Consider the following 17,737-nt stretch of genomic DNA (forward strand, 5'->3'; position numbering starts at 1 on the left):
GATTTTTGTCACTGACGGTTGGCGATAAGTTAGCAGCAAGACAATTCAGAACAGTTTTGCTCACTGTGGTTTCAAGCATTCAGGCTTGGAGATGACAACCGGAGTGAAAATGAAACAATTTCACTACTTCAACAGATTAGGAACGGCAAAGAATTAAGGTATTGACGATCATCTTGAATGCTACAATTCAAATGAAGGTTTGGAGGATGCAACTGTCGTAAGCATTGTATGAAGGCAGACCATTATCTACACTAGGTGCCTAGGGCGATTTTGTTCATTTACAATCAAAAGAACATGTGGATTAATTCCTCCATTGATTACAAACCAACACAGTTTTATAGTACTGCACCGTAGTAGTATTGGTAGTGCTTTAATTTATTCTACATTTCATTTAAATATATAATTTCTACAGTTTGTCTCTTTTTTAAAAAATACCTTTTTAACTATTATCCTTGAAGCTTCAGCTAATGGGGCCAACTGCTTAATTGGGCCAAAATGCATCAGCCTTGATGTATCATAATTATGAGATTCTCCTGGATCGATCACATTTTAATCACATAATTTGTAACAGCTCATAAAATGATTTTTTTTTTACTACTGAGTAATGCACACAAAATGCTGGAGAAACTCAGCAAGTCAGGCAGCTTCTAGGGAAAGGAATCAAGAGCTGACATTTCAGTCTGAGAGCACTCGTCAGAACTGGAAAGAAAGGGGGCAGAAGCCGGAATAAGAAGGTGGGGGGGAATGGAAGGGGTACAAGCTATGAGTCAAATGGTGAAGGTAGGGGCTGAAGGAGGAATCCGATAGGAAAGACGAGAGGACCATGGGTGAAAGAGATGGAGGGGCACCAGAGAGAGGTGATGGGCCTGAGTGATCCTTACAGTGCGATGGTAAGGAAGAGTCCTCACTTGATTTCAGTCCAATGCACTTCACTTTCAATTTACCTTGGATCTAATTTTGTTGTTTAACAAAAGTGACAAACTTCTACAGGATGCTCAAAATCATTTAAAACAAGAAACTCCTAACAAAACAACCTGTCGTATGACCTTTTGAAGTGATCCAATTGATCTTACATTGTGCCTGTTTGAGTTTCTCCTGCATTCTGCTCCATTCAAAAGAGCATCTCTGTCCAGTTAGTGACATTTTGGAAAGGAAACACCGTTAAAAGGATGTCATGTCACAGTTCTACACCTAAAGCCACTTACATACAAATCTAGACACATTTTGTCGTCTTTCTACACTAGCGTAAAGCATTGTGTTACCCACTACAGTACCAGCAACCTGGCTTCAATTTCTGCTGCTATCTCAAAAAGTTTGTTCATTTTCACCGTGACCACATGGGTTTCCTCCCACTGTCCAAAGACCTACTGGTCAATAGAATAATTGGTCATGTAAATTGTCCTGTGATCAGGCTATGATTAAATAGGTGGTTTACTGGGTGTCACGGCTCAAGGGCCAGAAGTACTTATTCTGCACTGTATTTCAATAATTTTTTTTAAAAAATCACCCGAGAGCAACCATAAAAGTCTGAATGATCTTTTAAAGTACCCCTGTTGTACGAAATCCAGCAGCCAATTTGCAAACCCCAGCAATGAACTGAATAATCAGCATCTGTTACAGTCTTATCCTAGCAACACAGCTCAATCCTTTAACTTTTTCTCCTCCACGGAATTATATTCCTTTAATTACTCCCTACAGGAAAAAGCCTTGCTTCCAGGCAGATGTTATTCCTAGTGGAATTTGGGCAAGAAACTTGCTTTTTAGTCATGAGTTTAAAACCCCAGCAAGGAAAGCAGTGGTAAATAGTGAAGCCAGTATAACTTCCTGACAATATTCTCTCACAGGCTTAAGGGCAACAAGCCTGAACTAAATTCTAAGGATGAACTGTACAGGTCTAGAAATAAAGCTGGAAATCCATTAACACCTGGTGGGATATTCAAATTTGTTCATGTTTCATTTGTTAATCTAGCTGAAATTTATTCTAATTTTGGTCCTAATCATGACATCTGCTCAGCAACTCCAATGCTGATTGCAACCAATCTTTCTGACTGAATGACAGACATTGGAGAAGACCCAGAGGAGGTTCACAAAAATAGCTCCAATAATGAAAGGGTTAATTTAGTGTTTGCTGGCTTTGGGTCTATACTCCCTGGAGCTTAGGGGGAAGGGGAATGTCACTGAAATATATTGGAAGGCCTGGATAGAGTGGAAACATCTTCTCCATGCCCAATGAGTGGGGGAAGAACAGAGGGGGAGAAATCAAGGACCAGAGGGCACAGCCTCAGAATAATACAAGGAGGTCTCTTTGGAACAGAGATAAGGAGAAATGTCCTTTAGCTCGGGGTTCCCATCCTGGGGTCCATGCATCCCTCGGTTTACAGCAGGGGTCCAAGATATAACAAAAGGTTGGGGAACCCTGCTTTGGCCAGAGGATGAGGAATCTGTGGAGTTCATGACCACAGATGGCTGTGGAAACCAATTCATTGTATGTATCCAAAGCAAAGTTGATAGGTTCTTCATTAGTAAGGGTGTCAAAGGATATGGGGAGAAGGCAGGAGAATGGGGTTGAGAGGGAAAATAAATCAGCCACGATGGAATGGCTCACTCAAGTGGGACAAATGGCCTAATTCTGTCCCTATGTCTTCTAGTCTTTTATTTTTCACCCAAAATAACAAATGTGATCATTACATCATAGTGCATTCAAGCTTGTATTATTCTTATCAATACAGAGCATGTTTAACTAGCACATTCAAATACTGCTACAATACTTTGCTTCAGGCCGGAAACTGAAAGTATACATTTCTTTCCTTCAACAGTGATACTCTTCAGAACATACTTCACTGAGCAGATACTGTAAAACATAACATTTTACTGAAGCTGTACAGATGCAAGTTCTTTCTACAAGAGCAAACGGTTTTATTTAATAAACAAGATTCTGCAGTCACTGGAAATCTTGAGGAACATGCACAAAGTGCTGGATGAACTCAACAGGTCAGGCAGCATCTACGGAGAGGAATAAAAAGTTGATGTTTCAGGTTGAGACCTGATAAACCAACTCCAGTTCATCCAAGAGCTGTGCATTCAAAGTATTTATACCATATACAACCTTAAGATTCATTTTCTTGCAGGTGTCCACAGGTGTACAGAGTACAGAAGTATCCAGGAAAGACCACACATAACAAAGACCGACAAACACCAAATCTGCAAAAATTAATTAATTGCGCAGATCACTGTTCTGAAAGCTACCTGCAGATTTTATTTAACACGTCAGTCATTCACATGATTTCCAGTGTTTGCTTTTGTTTATTTTCATGAGGTTTTCTTTGCTTGTTTTTTTTTAAAAAAAAAGTCTCCTGTTGCAAAATTTGGTGCAGAACGGAGTAACACATGGCTAGTTGGGAACAAGCTGGTCATGGTGACCATCAGCAGTGGTGTAGGAACGAGAGCACTCATGGGCCTTCACGCCGACTGTATATTCCTCTCCGTAGACGCTGGCTAACTCACTATGATTGGTCCCTATGAATGGAGGAGAGCTGGGCACAGAGTTCACAATCCCATCCCATAATATGGTGAAACTACAGGAACACCAGCAGCAGCTCTGAAGACCTCAATCCTGGGAGAGGAAGGATCTTTGCTTAGAAGACAAACAAAATCGTGTGGCAAAGCGGAAGTACCAGGGCTGATCAATGTTCCAAATCAGGACCTCTGGCAAGCTGCCCCAGTAGGGGTAATGGACATAAGAAGTCCCTAATGTATCTGCCTCTATCACCACCACAGGCAGTACATTCCAGGCACCTGCCACTCAGTGTAAATAAAAACTTTCCCCTCCCGTCTTCTTTGAAAAGAAGGAGACAACCCCTGTGTGACCTAAAATCCTCCAGCTCTTTGCCTGTTTATTTAATAAATGCCATTTTGTGTATACACAAGGGCATGGAGTAAAACAGAATTCCACATGCAATCAATACTACTCAGCTTTGATCCACTAACAATCATTACCCAATTTGTGCAATCATTTGCCCTGCAAATATTTACAGTTATATATTTTACTGTTTGACAAGGATGTAATCCAAACTAATTAGAGGATGATGCTGAAATTAAGTACTTGATTTAATTGTTATGTAAATATTTTTTTTAAATTAGGGCTTATTCTCTTCCATCTCATTCTCCATTCAATGAACACGAGGCACCTCTGACCAATTACTGATTTTTGGAAGAGAAACTCTGCTCACATGGACTTTATTATGCTCTATGCTCAAATGCTGCAGATTTGGTATCAATCCAATATCACTTTTCTTTCCTCAGCATGCATGAGCAGAATAAAACGCAGCTCCTGCATACTTGTCACTGTGTCAAACTACTGGAGCTCTCTACCAGACATCACACTCGAGCACCGAGGCTAGGATTCGTGTCTGAGGCTCCATAGCAGTTACTACCCCTCAACCCTCAAGCTCTTGAACCAAAAAAAAACAGATAACTTCACTCGCCCCATCATTGAAACAAGACCATAAGACATAGGAGCAGAATTATGCCACTCATCCGATTGAGTCTGCTCTGCCATTCCATCATGGCTGATCCCAGATCTCACTCAACCCCATAAACCTGCCTTCTCGCCATATCCTTTGATGTCCTGTCCAATCAGGAAACTATCAACTTCCACCTTAAATGTACCCACAGACTTGGCCTTCACCGCAGTCTGTGGCAGAGCATTTCACAGGTTTGCTACACACTAGCTAAAAACATTCCTCCTTGCCTCAATTTTGAGGCTGTGCCCTCTAGTTCTGGATACCCCCACCACAGGCAACATCTTCTCCACATCCACCCTATCTAAGTCCTTCAAACATCCGGTAGGTTTCAATGAGACCCCCTCCACATTCTTCTAAATTCCAGCGAGTACAGAGCCAAAGATGCCAAGCACTTGTCATGTTAACCACTTCATTCCCTGAATCATCCCCGTGAATCTTCTCTGGACTGTTTCCAATGACAACACATCCATTCTGAGATATGGGGCCCAAAACTGCTGGCAATACTCCAAATGCAGCCTGACTAGAGTCTTAAAAAGCTTCAGCATTACGTCCTTGCTCTTATATTCTATTCCCCTTGAAATAAATGCAACATTGCATTTGCCTTCTTCACCACGGGCTCAACCTGTAAATTAACCTTCTGGGAGTCTCCGAAGTCCCCTCTGCACCTCTGATGTTTGAACCTTCTCCCCATTTAGATAATGGTGCACACTTTTGTTCCTTTTACCGAAATGCATCATCATACATTTCCCAACACTGAATTCCATCTGCCACCCTTTTGCCCATTCTTCCAATTTGTCCAAGTCCTGCTGCAATCACATTGTTTTTTCAGCACTACTTACCACTCCATGTGCGTATCACCCACAAATTTTGCCAAAGCCATCGATTCCATTATCTAAATCACTGACAAACAATGTGAAAAGTAGTGGCTCCAATATTGACCCCTGAGGAACACCACTAGTCACCAGCAGCCAACCAGAAAAGGCCCCTTTATTCCCACTCACTGACTCCTGTCTGTCAGCCATTTTGCTATCCATGCCACACACACAAAATGCTGGTGGAACGCAGCAGGCCAGGCAGCATCTATAGGAAGAAGTATTGCCGAGACCCTTCATCAGGACTAACTGAAAGAAAAGATAGTAAGAGATTTGAAAGTGGGGGGGGGGCGGGGACAATCCAAAATGATAGGAGAAGACAGGAAGACAGGAAGGGGAGGGATGAAGCTAAGAGCTGGAAAGGTGATTGGCAAAAGGGATACAGAGCTGGAAAAGGGAAAGGATCATGGGACAGGAGGCCTCGGGAGAAAGAAAGGGGGAAGGGAGCATCAGAGGGAGATGGAGAACAGGCAAGGAGTGATTATGAGAGAGGCAGAGAGGAAAAAAATAGAAAAAAGGGAGAATAATAAATAAGGGATAGGGTAAGAAGGGGAGGAGGGGCATTAACAGAAATTAGATAAATCAGTGTTCATGCCAGCAGGTTGGAGGCTACCCAGCCGGTATACAAGCTGTTGCTCCTGCAACCTCAGTGTGCATTCATCTCGACAGTAGAGGAAGCCATGGATAGACATATCAGAATGGGAATGGAACGTGGAATTAAAATATGTGGCCACTGGGAGGTCCTGCTTTCTCTGGCGGACAGAGCGTAGGTGTTCAGCGAAACGGTCTCCCAGTCTGTGTTGGGTCTCACTAATATATAAAAGGCCACACCGGGAGCACTGGACGCAGTATACCACACCAGCCGACTCACAGGTGAAGTGTCGCCTCACCTGGAAGGACTGTCAGGGGCCCTGAATGGTGGTGAGGGAGGAAGTGTAAGGGCAGGTGTAGCACTTGTTCCGCTTACAAGGATAAGTGCCAGGAGGGAGATCAGTGAGAAGGGATGGGGGGGAGGGGGGAAATGAATGGACAAGGGAGTCGCGTAGGGAGTGATCCCTGCAGAAAGCAGAAGGGAGGGGAGGGAAAGATGTGCTTGGTAGCGGGATCCCATTGGTGGTGGCGTAAGTTACGGTGAATTAGATATTGAACCCGGAGGCTCGGGGGTGGTAGGTGAGGACAAGGGGAACCCTATCCCGAGTGGGGTGGTGAGCGGATGGGGTGAGGATGGATGTGTGGGAAATGGGAGAAATGCGTTTGAGAGCAGAGTTTATGGTGGAGGAAGGTAAGCCCCTTTCTTTAAAAAAAGACATCTCCTTCATCCTGGAATGAAAAGCCTCATTCTGAGAGCAGATAAGGCACCTGCTGCATTCCACCAGTACTTTCGGTGTGTTGCTTGAATTTCCAGCATATGCAGATTTCTTCGTGTTTGTCTTCTATTTTATCTTGTTAAGCAGCCTCACGTGTGGCACCGAACAAATGCCTTCTGAAAATCCAAGCAAACAACCACCACTGCCTCTCCTTTGTCTTTTGTGAAGAACTCTTAAGAGGTTTGTCAGGCAATATTTCCCTTTACAGAAACCATACTGATTTTGACTCATTTTATCATTAGTCTCCAAGTACCTCCAAACCTTATTCTTAATGATAGACTGCAACACTTTCCCAACTACTGAGATTAGGCTAATTGGCCTCTAATTTCCTTTCTTTTGCCTTCCTCCCTTCTTAAAAAGTGGAGTGACATTTGCAATTTTCCAGTCCTCTGGGACCATGCCAGAATCAAGTGATTCTTGAAATAATCACTTCATTATTTCTTCATTTCTTATAATCATTATTTCTTCAGCAACCTCTCTCAGGACTCTGGGATGTAGTCCATCTGGTCCACATGACTTATCCACCTTAAGACCTTTGGTTTTGCCTGGCACTTTTTCCTTTGTAATAGCAAAGGCACTCAGTCCTGCTCCCTGACACTCACAGACCTCTGGCACACTGCTGGTGTCTTCCACAGTGAAGACTGATGCAAAATATCCATTAGGTTCATCTGCAATTTCTTTGATCCCAATTACTACCTTGCCACATTATTTTCCAATGGTCCAATAGCAACTCTCACCCCCCCCCCCTTTTACTCTTTATATAACTGAAAAAAAAAATGTTGGTATCCTGCTTTATATTATTGGCTAACTTGCCCTCATATTTCATCTTTTCCCTTCTTATTGCTTTTTTAGTTGCCTTTTGTTGAGTATTAAAAGCTTCCCAACCACTTAATTTCCCCACTCACTTTTGCTACCTTATATGCCCTTTCCTTGGCTTTGATGTGGTCCTTAACTTCCTTTGTCAGCCACGGTTGCCCACCCCTGCCATTTGAGAATGTCTTCCTCTGTGGGAACTATTCACAGAAACTTCAATTATCTCTGCTCCGCAGTCTTCTCCGCCAGCATCCTTCTCCAATCCACCTGGGCAAGCTCCTCACTCATGCCTCTGTAATTCCCTTTATTCCACTGTGATATCAATGCTATGCTCCCTAATAAGATCTGGGTTATTAAATAACACCCAATCTAAGATAGCCGATCCAAGAGTAGGCTCAAGCACAAGTTGTTCTAAAAAGCCATCTCATAAAAAGCCTTTCAACAAATTCCCTCAACACCAACCTGATTTTCCCAATCCCCTTGTATATTGAAGTCCCCCATTATAATCATATCATTACCCTTATTACATACTTTTTCCAGCTCCCTTTGCAATCTCAACCCCGCTATCTTGGCTACTATTTGGAGGCCTATACAGGCACCTGTTAGTCTTGTGAGACCATGGACTTGCGCCTTGGAAGGTTTTTCCAGGGCGCAGGCCTGGGCAGGGTTGTATGGGAGACCGGCAGTTGCCCAAGCTGCAGGCCTTCCCCTCTCCACGCCACAGATGATGTCCAAGGGAAGGGCACTAGGACCCAAGCAGCTTGGCACCGGTGTCATTGCAGAGCAGTGTGTTGTTAAGTGTCTTGCTCAAGGACACAATGCGCTGCCTCAGCTGAGGCTCGAACCAGTGACCTTCAGATCACTAGACCAATGCCTCATCCACCAGGCCATGAGCCAACACGGAGGCCTATATACGATTCCCATAACTTTTTTCTACCCTTCCAATTTCTTAGCTCCACCCACAAAGATTCAACATTCTCTGACCCTATATAACCTCTTTCTGAAGATGTAATTCCATCTCTTACCAAGAGAGCTACACCACTACCTATGCCTTGCTGCCTGTCCTTTTGATACAAAATATATCCTTTGATGTTAAACTCCCAACTATGGCCTTCTTTCAGCCACAACTCATGACACCCACAACGTCACACTAACCAATCTCTAACTACACAATTTCGTCCACCTTATTCCAATTGCTAAGCACATTTAAGTACAGCACCTTCAGTCCTGCATTCTTTGCCCTTTTGAATTTTGCCTCTGTGGTACAATTTAAACTCTTTGCACTATCTGCTTTTGTACCCAATCACTGGCTTATCCTTCCTTACATTCATGTGACACCCATCATCTACTTGTAAACCTGCTGGCTCATCCTCAGCTCTATCATACTGGCTCCCATCCCCCTGCCATATTAGTTTAAAACAATTAGTTAAATGTTCCCAATGGACTCACATTCAAAGACTCTTCATTTCATGTGCTCAATATTTATTATTAATATTTCTTTCTTTTGGTATTTGCATAGTTCATTGTCTTCTGCACTCTGGTTTAATATCCAAGATGGGCAGTCTTTCATTGATTCTTTTATGGTTATTATTCTATAGTAGGAATTCCCAACCTTTTTTATACCATGGACCCCTACCATCAACTGAGAGGCCTGTGGACTTCAGGTTGGAATCCCTGTTCTACAGATTTATTGAGTATTCCCACAAGGCAATGAACCTCAAGGTTGTACATGATGACATACATGTACTTTGATAATGGACATGCTTTGAACTTTTCGAACAGACTATTGTGACTGTGATGGTCTTAGGTCAGTGATCCCAAAGGTCGAGTCAGCAGGTGCCGAGCAGACGAGTGATCCCCAAGTTGCTTTACCCTGGATTGTTGGTCCGTATGGACAGCAGCCAATGAGGGCTAGTGGCCACCCAGGTCACCGGGTTCAGAGGGCTGAGCGAGTCCAGAGGTCAAGGCCTGCAAGTCAAACCACTGATCCTGTGGTCAACATCCGAAGCAAAGCCAAAGGTTGAAGTCCAGAGCTCAGCGACTCCGGAGGTACAGGCCCAAAGGTTGAAGTCCAGAGCTCAGCGACTCTGGAGGTACAGGCCCAAAGGTTGAAGTCCAGAGCTCAGCGACTCCAGAGGTACAGGCCCAAAGGCTGAAGTCCAGAGCTCAGCGACTCCGGAGGTACAGGCCCAAAGGTTGAAGCCCCTGGGATGGCTTATCTGGAGGCCAGAGACAAATGTCAGAGAGTCTAGGCCAGAGACTGGATATGGAGATATATGTGAGCCTGAGTCCGGGGCCTAAGGCTGGAGGCCGCACCCTGGTGTTGGAGGCCCGTCTGTAGTGTGTAGGAAGGAAGGAAAGAGGCTCATTTTGTAATGTGTTGCTCGAGTTCTTCTGCTGAAGATCTTGGGCATGGTATACCGGTGCCAGAATATGTGACAACACTTGCAGGCTGCCCCCAGCACATCCTTAGGCTGCCTTGGTTGTTAACGCAAACAACGGATTTCACTGTGTATGTGTGATGAACAACGTCCCGGGGTCAGAAAGCAGTGACTTCAACTCTCTTTCCAAAATCCTGAGCGCACAATCTTGGCTGCCCCTGGTGCTGAACTGAAGGTGGGGTGGGGTGGGATGCAGCATGGTCTGAACAACAAACTTTTGGATGCGATATTACATTTAGATGACTCATGTCCTCTCAGATGCCACTAAAGATAGCATGGCTCTATCAGAACAAGAGCGGGAAGTTTCCCTGTTAAGCTGTTGGGGTTTGTCCTTCAGCCAATACCACTGAAGCACATTACCTTCATCTCACGGCTGCTTGTGGGAGTTTGCACTACACAGACCGCATGACAGGAGATTACTTCTCAGGCAGCGAAATATTTTGGGATGCTCTCAGAGATGCATCACAGAAACAAATTCACTCTGTCCTTCGACCACCCAGTTACACCAATTCTACACTGACACCTTATTTTTAAATTGTTTAGAGATATAGTAACAGATCCTTCATGCCAATCAATTACACCCATTTAAGCAAATAATCTACTAACCTATTCAGTCTTTGGGACATAGGAAGAGACTGGAGGAAACCTACATTGTCACGGGGAAACAATGTGCAAACTTCTTACAGACAGTAGCAGGAATTGCCATCCCAATTTGGGAACTCCGCCTGGATTCTACCACTCACCTACAAAGTAGAGGCAATTTATTGAGGTTGAGCAACCTACCCACCCGAGTCTTTCGAGATATGGGAGGAAACTGCAGCACCTGGAAGAAGCTTGCAAACTCCACACAGGCAGCGTCCAAGGTTTGGACTCTGGTGCCCGACAGGCAGAAGCTCTACCAACTAAACCACTCTGCTGCACTACTCAGGTTAAAAATAACACTGCATTCATATTGCGCCTTTCGATTTTATTGTCAAATAATAACGCTTCCTTCCCCATAGGTAGCGGGCGCTGTGGTCTATGGAAGTTTCTGAAAATAACTTTGTATCAGGAAAGCCTTCATGCCTCACATTTACCCACACCACTTCAAAAGCTGTTGCCTCAAAGGGGGGCATCCATCAGCAAGGACTCCCCTCACCCAGGACATGGCCTCTTCTCATTCCTACCATCGGGGAGGTGGTACAAGAGACTGAAGACACACACTCAGTGATTCAGGAACAGTTTCAATCAGACTTCTGAGTAGATAATGAACTCATTAACGCTACCTCACTATTTCTGATATTGGTACTACTTATCTATATTTTTTCCTTATTGTAATTCTGCTGCCGTAAAATGATGAATTTCGCAACATACGTCAATGATATAAAACCGGATTCTGAGAAGTATACCAACTATCGTCAATGCCAACGGATAGATGGTGGACAAGAGCAAAACCAAATAAAACTCCCTTAATCAGAACATCTGTATATACTAAAGTCACCACTGGGAATTAAAGATCAATAGCGACAGTAATTGCGAGAGTACAACATGACAGACGGTACATTTGAAGAGTAAATGCTAGAGGAAATAACGAAGTCAGACAGCATCTAGAGGGAAATAAACAGTTAATGTTTCAGACAGAGATCCATCATCAGGATGGAAAGGAAGGAGGAGCAGGAATATTTTGTTTTTTCTATTCCTAAGTACATGGACTGAAGTACGAGCAAATACTTTTCAACTAGTCTGCTGCTCTGTACTTCCCATGCACAAACAAATCTTTCTCACTTTGAACAATTCACGTACCAGTTCTTTTAAAAATTCCAACGGCATCTGCTTCTGTGAACTCACCACACCACAATTCTAACCCTCCCCCAGAGTTGACATCATAACACCCTGGATTCACCAATTCCAGCTTAGTCTGCAGTTCTTTCTTCATACGGTTATACCACAGAATCCTAAAATGTGCTGTGCATCAGTATCTATTGAGAACAGCGAATCAGACAAGTATTTATTTTATTTAGCATAGTAACAGGCCCTTCCAGCCCAATGAGCCAGCGTTCCGCAATTACACCCAAGTGACCAATTAACCTATCATGTGGGAAACTGGAACACTGGAGGAAACCTACACCGTCACTGCGAGGATGTGCAAACTCCTCATAGACAGTGGCGGGTGTTGAACCTGGGTCCCTGGTGCTGTAATCGTGTCATGCTAAAGGATCCAAGATAACTAAAAGTTGAAATGCCTTTGCAGTTGGATGTACGCCCAGGCTAATAGTACACCAAGGTCAACTTAGGCAGAAAACCATTGCCTGGTCAAAATACTAAACCTATCATATAAAAATCCAATATAACTCTGCAGGCCATGGAAACCTGGTGGCCATCTTGGAAAACGAATCCTTTTCCTCTTTCCACAGATACTGACTGGCATTTTTACCCCCAGATTTTTCTGCTGTTACTTCAACCCACATACAAACTTGTGTCCAGTCTCTGTATTCATTGCCTTGAAGTCATAGAAAAGGACAGCACAGAAACAGGACCTTCAGGCCCATTTAGTCCATGCCAACCCATTTAAACAGCCTAGTTCCATCACCCTGCACCCGGACCATTGCCCACCCACCCATCCATATACCTATCCAAACTTCTCAAACGTTGAAACTGAAATCACATGCGCCACTTACACTGACAGCTCGTTCCACACTCTCACCACCCTGAGTGAAATTCCCCCTCATGTTCCTTTAACCTCTAGCTATAGTCTCCCTCAACCTCTGTGGGGAAAAAGCCTGCTTGCCTCTACCCTATCTATACCCCTCAAAATTTTGCATACCTGTATCAAATCTCCCAATCTTCTACATTCTAGGGAATAAAGTTCTAACCTATTCAATCTTTCCTGATAACTTGGCAACATTCTTGTAAAGTTTTTCTGCACTCTTTCAACCTTATTTACGTCTTTCCTGTAGGTTGGTGACCAAAACTGTGCTCATAATACACCAAACTAGGCTTCACCAAAATCATAACATTCTGTACTCACTGTAATCTATGAAGTGCAATGTGCCAGAACCTTTCATTATGGCCCTATCTACCTGTGATGTCACTTTCAATGCATTACGGACCTTGGTTCCACTACACTCCTCAGTGCTTGACTCACCGTGTAAGACCTACTCTGGTTGGAATGGATCGAACTTCAGGCTCAGTACAATATATAGATGTATCATCATAGTGTTTTATTAGGAATATTGATCCAAGATCAATTTCTATGCAAGTCCATTTGGATAGAAGAGGAAACAGAATAATGACAGAAACTAGAACAACTTCTGATTAAAACAGGTTTTTCCTCCTCTGGAAAAATAAAGATGAGCACAGTCCACTTAAATTATGCGTATCAAATTAATTCAAGCGGTCACCAGACTGGATCCTGTCATAATAAGTGACCTTACTTTACATAGATACAAAATGAACCAAGCTTGCCTAACACGGTCTAATTGTCCCATAGTCTCACCTGGAAACTGTATTTGGTCTTAATTAACATCCTTCAAGGCAGGTGCCATCCTTGTGAATCTCCTCTGCATTCTCTCCAGTAGATCAATTATAGAGCATAACAGAATCCTAGATGTCATGCCTAGGTATTTGATGGAGCACCATCAAAAATGTACAAGCAACCTTAGCTCACCAACTTCCACAAGAAGCTGTTTATTGCTGCATGCAGTATCATTTTGCTCCCATGATCACACAAACGGACAGTCCCAAGCCTGGCTGCAGAAGGAGTAGGACTGAGCACGGGAACTAGCAACCCCATCCTGTAAAAAAAACTCAGAGCTACAGAAACACCAAGAGATGTTCTAAAGACCTCATCCCTGGGAGAGGAAGGATCTTGACAACTTGAAAGACTGCCCCAGGACAGAGGACTCTGGTAGACTATGCCCCAGTAGGGGGGATGAGCTTAAGTACAAATACACACTTACGGAAATGCACAAGAGTTTTTGGTTACTTTGATTTAGAGAGGCACCTTGTTACTTCCATTCTTTAGCACTGGGAATGGTTATGACAACTCCAAATTTAATTATTATCTTATAGTGTTTTTTGAGTATTCAGTTTCATGAGAGCTCCTTCACACTTCAGGTTTGGAAGATTTTAATCCCATATTTGTACTGTGCTTCTGCTATGCAACATAGAAATAATGAGTTAAAAAAAAAATGAGACTCTGCGTGCTGGAAATCCAGAACAACACAAAAACACAAATTGCTGGAGGAGCTCAGCAAGTCAGGAAGCATCTATGGAGGGGAATAAACAGCCGATGTTTTTGGGCCTTCATCAGGACTGCAAAGGGAGGGGTTAGGAGCCAGAATAAGTTTGGGGGGGGGGGGGTGGTTGAAGAGAGAACAGAAAGTAAAAGCTGGCAGGCGATAGGTGAATCCAGGTGAGGGGGGGGGGAATTAAGTGAGAAGATGGGAGGTGATAGGTGGAAAAGGTAAAGGGCTTAAGGAGTCTAATAGGAGAGGTGAGTAGAGCATGGGAGAAAGAAAAGGAGGGAGGTATATTCTGCTCCCATTAACAAGAAAATTATTTTTTTATGATGCCCCCTTTTATACAGGCTGGTCCAACACTGCAGAAATTTTGTTGCTTTTATATTTTACTGAGTTGCATTTTCCTCATTAACCATTTCAGGGACCAGCTGGAAAGAAGCATTCCTGAGGCACACCATTCTCCACTGCATCAGACTGGGGGGGGGGGGGGGGAAGAGACTCCAGGTCACATCATCTGCTCAGTCTCTGCCCTCATTCCTTTGGGGGTTCTCCGAAGTTCTCAAACATCCTCTTCATTCAAACTTCAAAGTATCAGAGGAACACCACTGGTCAGTTAGTAGCTTGGGAATTCATTTCTTTTTTTTAAAAAGGTCAGAGCATTTACGATTATGGTAAGAGACGCCATGTTCTCTTCTCACTGCTCCCACCAGGAAGTAGCACAGAGCTGGAGACCACACCACTAGGTTCAAGAGCAGTTATTACCCCTCAACCATCAGGCTCCTGAACCTGCATGGACAACTTCACTCACCTCAACACTGAACTGATTCCACAACCTATGGACTCACTTTCAAAGACTCTACAACTCATGCTCTCAGTATTCTTTATATCTGCACAGCTTAACTTCTTTTGCACGCTGGCTGTTTGTCAGTCGGCTTCTGTGTAGTTTTTCCATTGATTCTATTTTAATTCTTTTTAAGTTTTATTTTATTTTAAGTTGCATGCCATCTTGGACAATGTCTCTCATCCACTCCATAATGTACTGGTTAGGCACAGGAGTACATTCAGCCAGAGACTCATTCCACCGAGATGCAACATTGAGCGTCATAGGAAGTCATTCCTGCCTGTGGCCATCAAACTTTACAACTCCTCCCTCGGAGTGTCAGACACCCTGAGCCAGTAGGCTGGTCCTGGACTTATTTCCACTTGGCATAATTTACTTATTATTATTTATGGTTTTATATCACTATATCTCTACACTATTCTTGGTTGGTGCAACTGTAATGAAACCCAGTTTCCCTTGGGATCAATAAAGTATGTCTGTCTCTCTGTCTTTGCAAATACCCACAAGAAAATGAATTGCAAGGTACTATATGGTGACACATTTTGATAATCAATTCATTTTGAACTTTAGCAACAACTGGTGGAGAGAGAAAAAAAACTTAGAGATAATGGGGAGAAAGAGGGTAAGAGACCAGAACCAGAGGCTTTAAGGCATGGGTCCCTAACCTTTTTTTTAGGTCATGGACCAACACCATTAAGGGGTCTGTGGACTGCAGGTTGGGAACTCCTGGTTCAGAGATTTACAGACAAGGTTTTGAACACATGAATTTGCTGATTATGCCTAAACCAAATAAAGTATTATGATAATAAATTAACTTTAAACTTTGAATACCCACAACTGGTGGAGGGAAGGAAATTTGAAGGTGGTTGGAAGTATTGTTAAGAGGCCAGAACTGAGGGCTTTGGGGATTTACAGACAAGGTTTTAAACACAGAATTTTGCTGCTTACTCCCATTCCAAATACAGTACTCTAATAATAAATTTACTTTGAATTCTGTAGCTGCAAATATCACTCGGTAGTAAACGCAGCATGAATGAACAACATGAAGAGCATGACCCCTGGAAACAACACTCTCATCCTCAAAGGAAAATGCTCGTTAAAAAAAAAACCAAATTGATCCCTTCTAATTAAAATGATAGAAGCTTAACACAACCTGCAGGGCAGAAACCAGAGACCTCTCTTGCAGAGTCCTTTGAACAACTGTTGTCTTTATTTAAGAGGCTGTTAAAAGCAAGTACTTAATCACACTGACACTGGATTGAAGGGAAGAGGACTTAACGAACATTGCATGGATCAGTTTTAATTTTCAACAGATTCAAGCAGGAGGCTAATTGGACTGACTACTAAACTGGTTACTGGCTTGAGAGAAATGTGTTAAAACAATTAATCTCAATTAACTAAAGATATAGTTGCAATTAAGTAAAAGAAAGAACAGCTGCACTTGGCCACTCAGATGTCTTCATCTGGGCATGATGAACATGCTTTCAATCCGTTAACCATTTGCAGCCTGTGATTGTCCACGCTCCCTCCTATTACATCAGTGCTAGCCTATGGCTTCATTGATTGATTGGGTGGTTAAGGCGGCAGAAAGCAGGTTTCGCTTTATTAGTCGAGGCACTGAGTTCAAAAGTCAGGGAGTTGCATTGCAGCTTAATAGAACGTCAGTTAGGCTGCATCTGGGGTACTGCATACAGTTGTGGTCGCCCCGTTATAGGCAGGGTGAGCTGGCTTTGGAGAGGGTGCAGAAGGTGCTTAACCAGGGCGTTGCTTGGATTAGAGGGCATGTCAAAGGGGTTATATTCCCTGGAGTGACAGAGGCTGAGGGGAGATCTGACAGAGGTTTACTAGAGGCCTCGATAGAATAAACAGACAATAACCCTGTGGGGTGAAATGTCTAATACCAGAAGGCGAGGGGTGTAATTTCAAAGGAGATGTGAGGGGCAAGTTTTTTTGTTTTTTTTAAAAACAGAAAATATATACACAGAGTGTCGTGAGTGCCTGGGGTGGTGGTAGAAGCAGACAGTAACTTTTTAAGACATGTCTAGCTGGGCACACAAATGTGAGGAACATGGAAGGATATGGACATCATGTAGGGAGAGTAGATTTGTTTAGTTGGCCATTTAATTATTAATTTGGCTGGTTCAGCAGAACATTGTGGGCTGAAGGGTCTGTTCCTGTGTTGCACTGTTCTATGTCAGGCAAACAGCTCCTTATCACGCAATAAAATCACTGCCAATGCAACCGAACAGAGAAGACATTTTGAAATAAATTGTTCAGTGGATTAAAAACAACAGGAGACAGAGGCCAGCAACAACCTGCTCAGACCCAGTCGGAGTCCGGGCAGCTGAAACCAGTATCAGTTCGCTGTGCCCATCAATCCTCTCTACTGACAATTTAAATCGATTGCCAAGTGCAAAGGTCACTCACTTCAAATTAAACCAGCATCGTTTGCAGAGAGCGTCTGGGAACTCTTGACTGGAAATTATGCTTTCATCTCTGCTTGTAGATGTTAAAAAGAGACAAGGTCTAATTATTACTTTGGTAAATGCAACCATGTTTCAAACCCTGCCAGAGTTACCAAAAGGTATAATTTGTGAACCTTTTTTTTTTTAAAAAACACTTTTTTTTTATTAACCCTATGATAGAAATGTTATATTTAT

General features: G+C 43.1%; 1 long non-coding RNA gene across 1 annotated transcript in view; it reads left to right on the top strand.

Annotated features, from left to right (window-relative positions):
* Positions 1–2,822: 2,822 nt before the first annotated feature.
* LOC132399114 (uncharacterized) overlaps positions 2,823–17,737 on the top strand; it is a 55,408-nt gene continuing 40,493 nt past the window's right edge. Inside the window, exon 1 of the long non-coding RNA XR_009513874.1 lies at positions 2,823–17,661. This is a non-coding gene — a long non-coding RNA (uncharacterized LOC132399114). The remainder of the gene's footprint in view (positions 17,662–17,737) is intronic.

This window comes from Hypanus sabinus, chromosome 9, assembly GCF_030144855.1.
Source record: "Hypanus sabinus isolate sHypSab1 chromosome 9, sHypSab1.hap1, whole genome shotgun sequence".
Taxonomy (NCBI): Eukaryota; Metazoa; Chordata; class Chondrichthyes; order Myliobatiformes; family Dasyatidae; genus Hypanus; species Hypanus sabinus.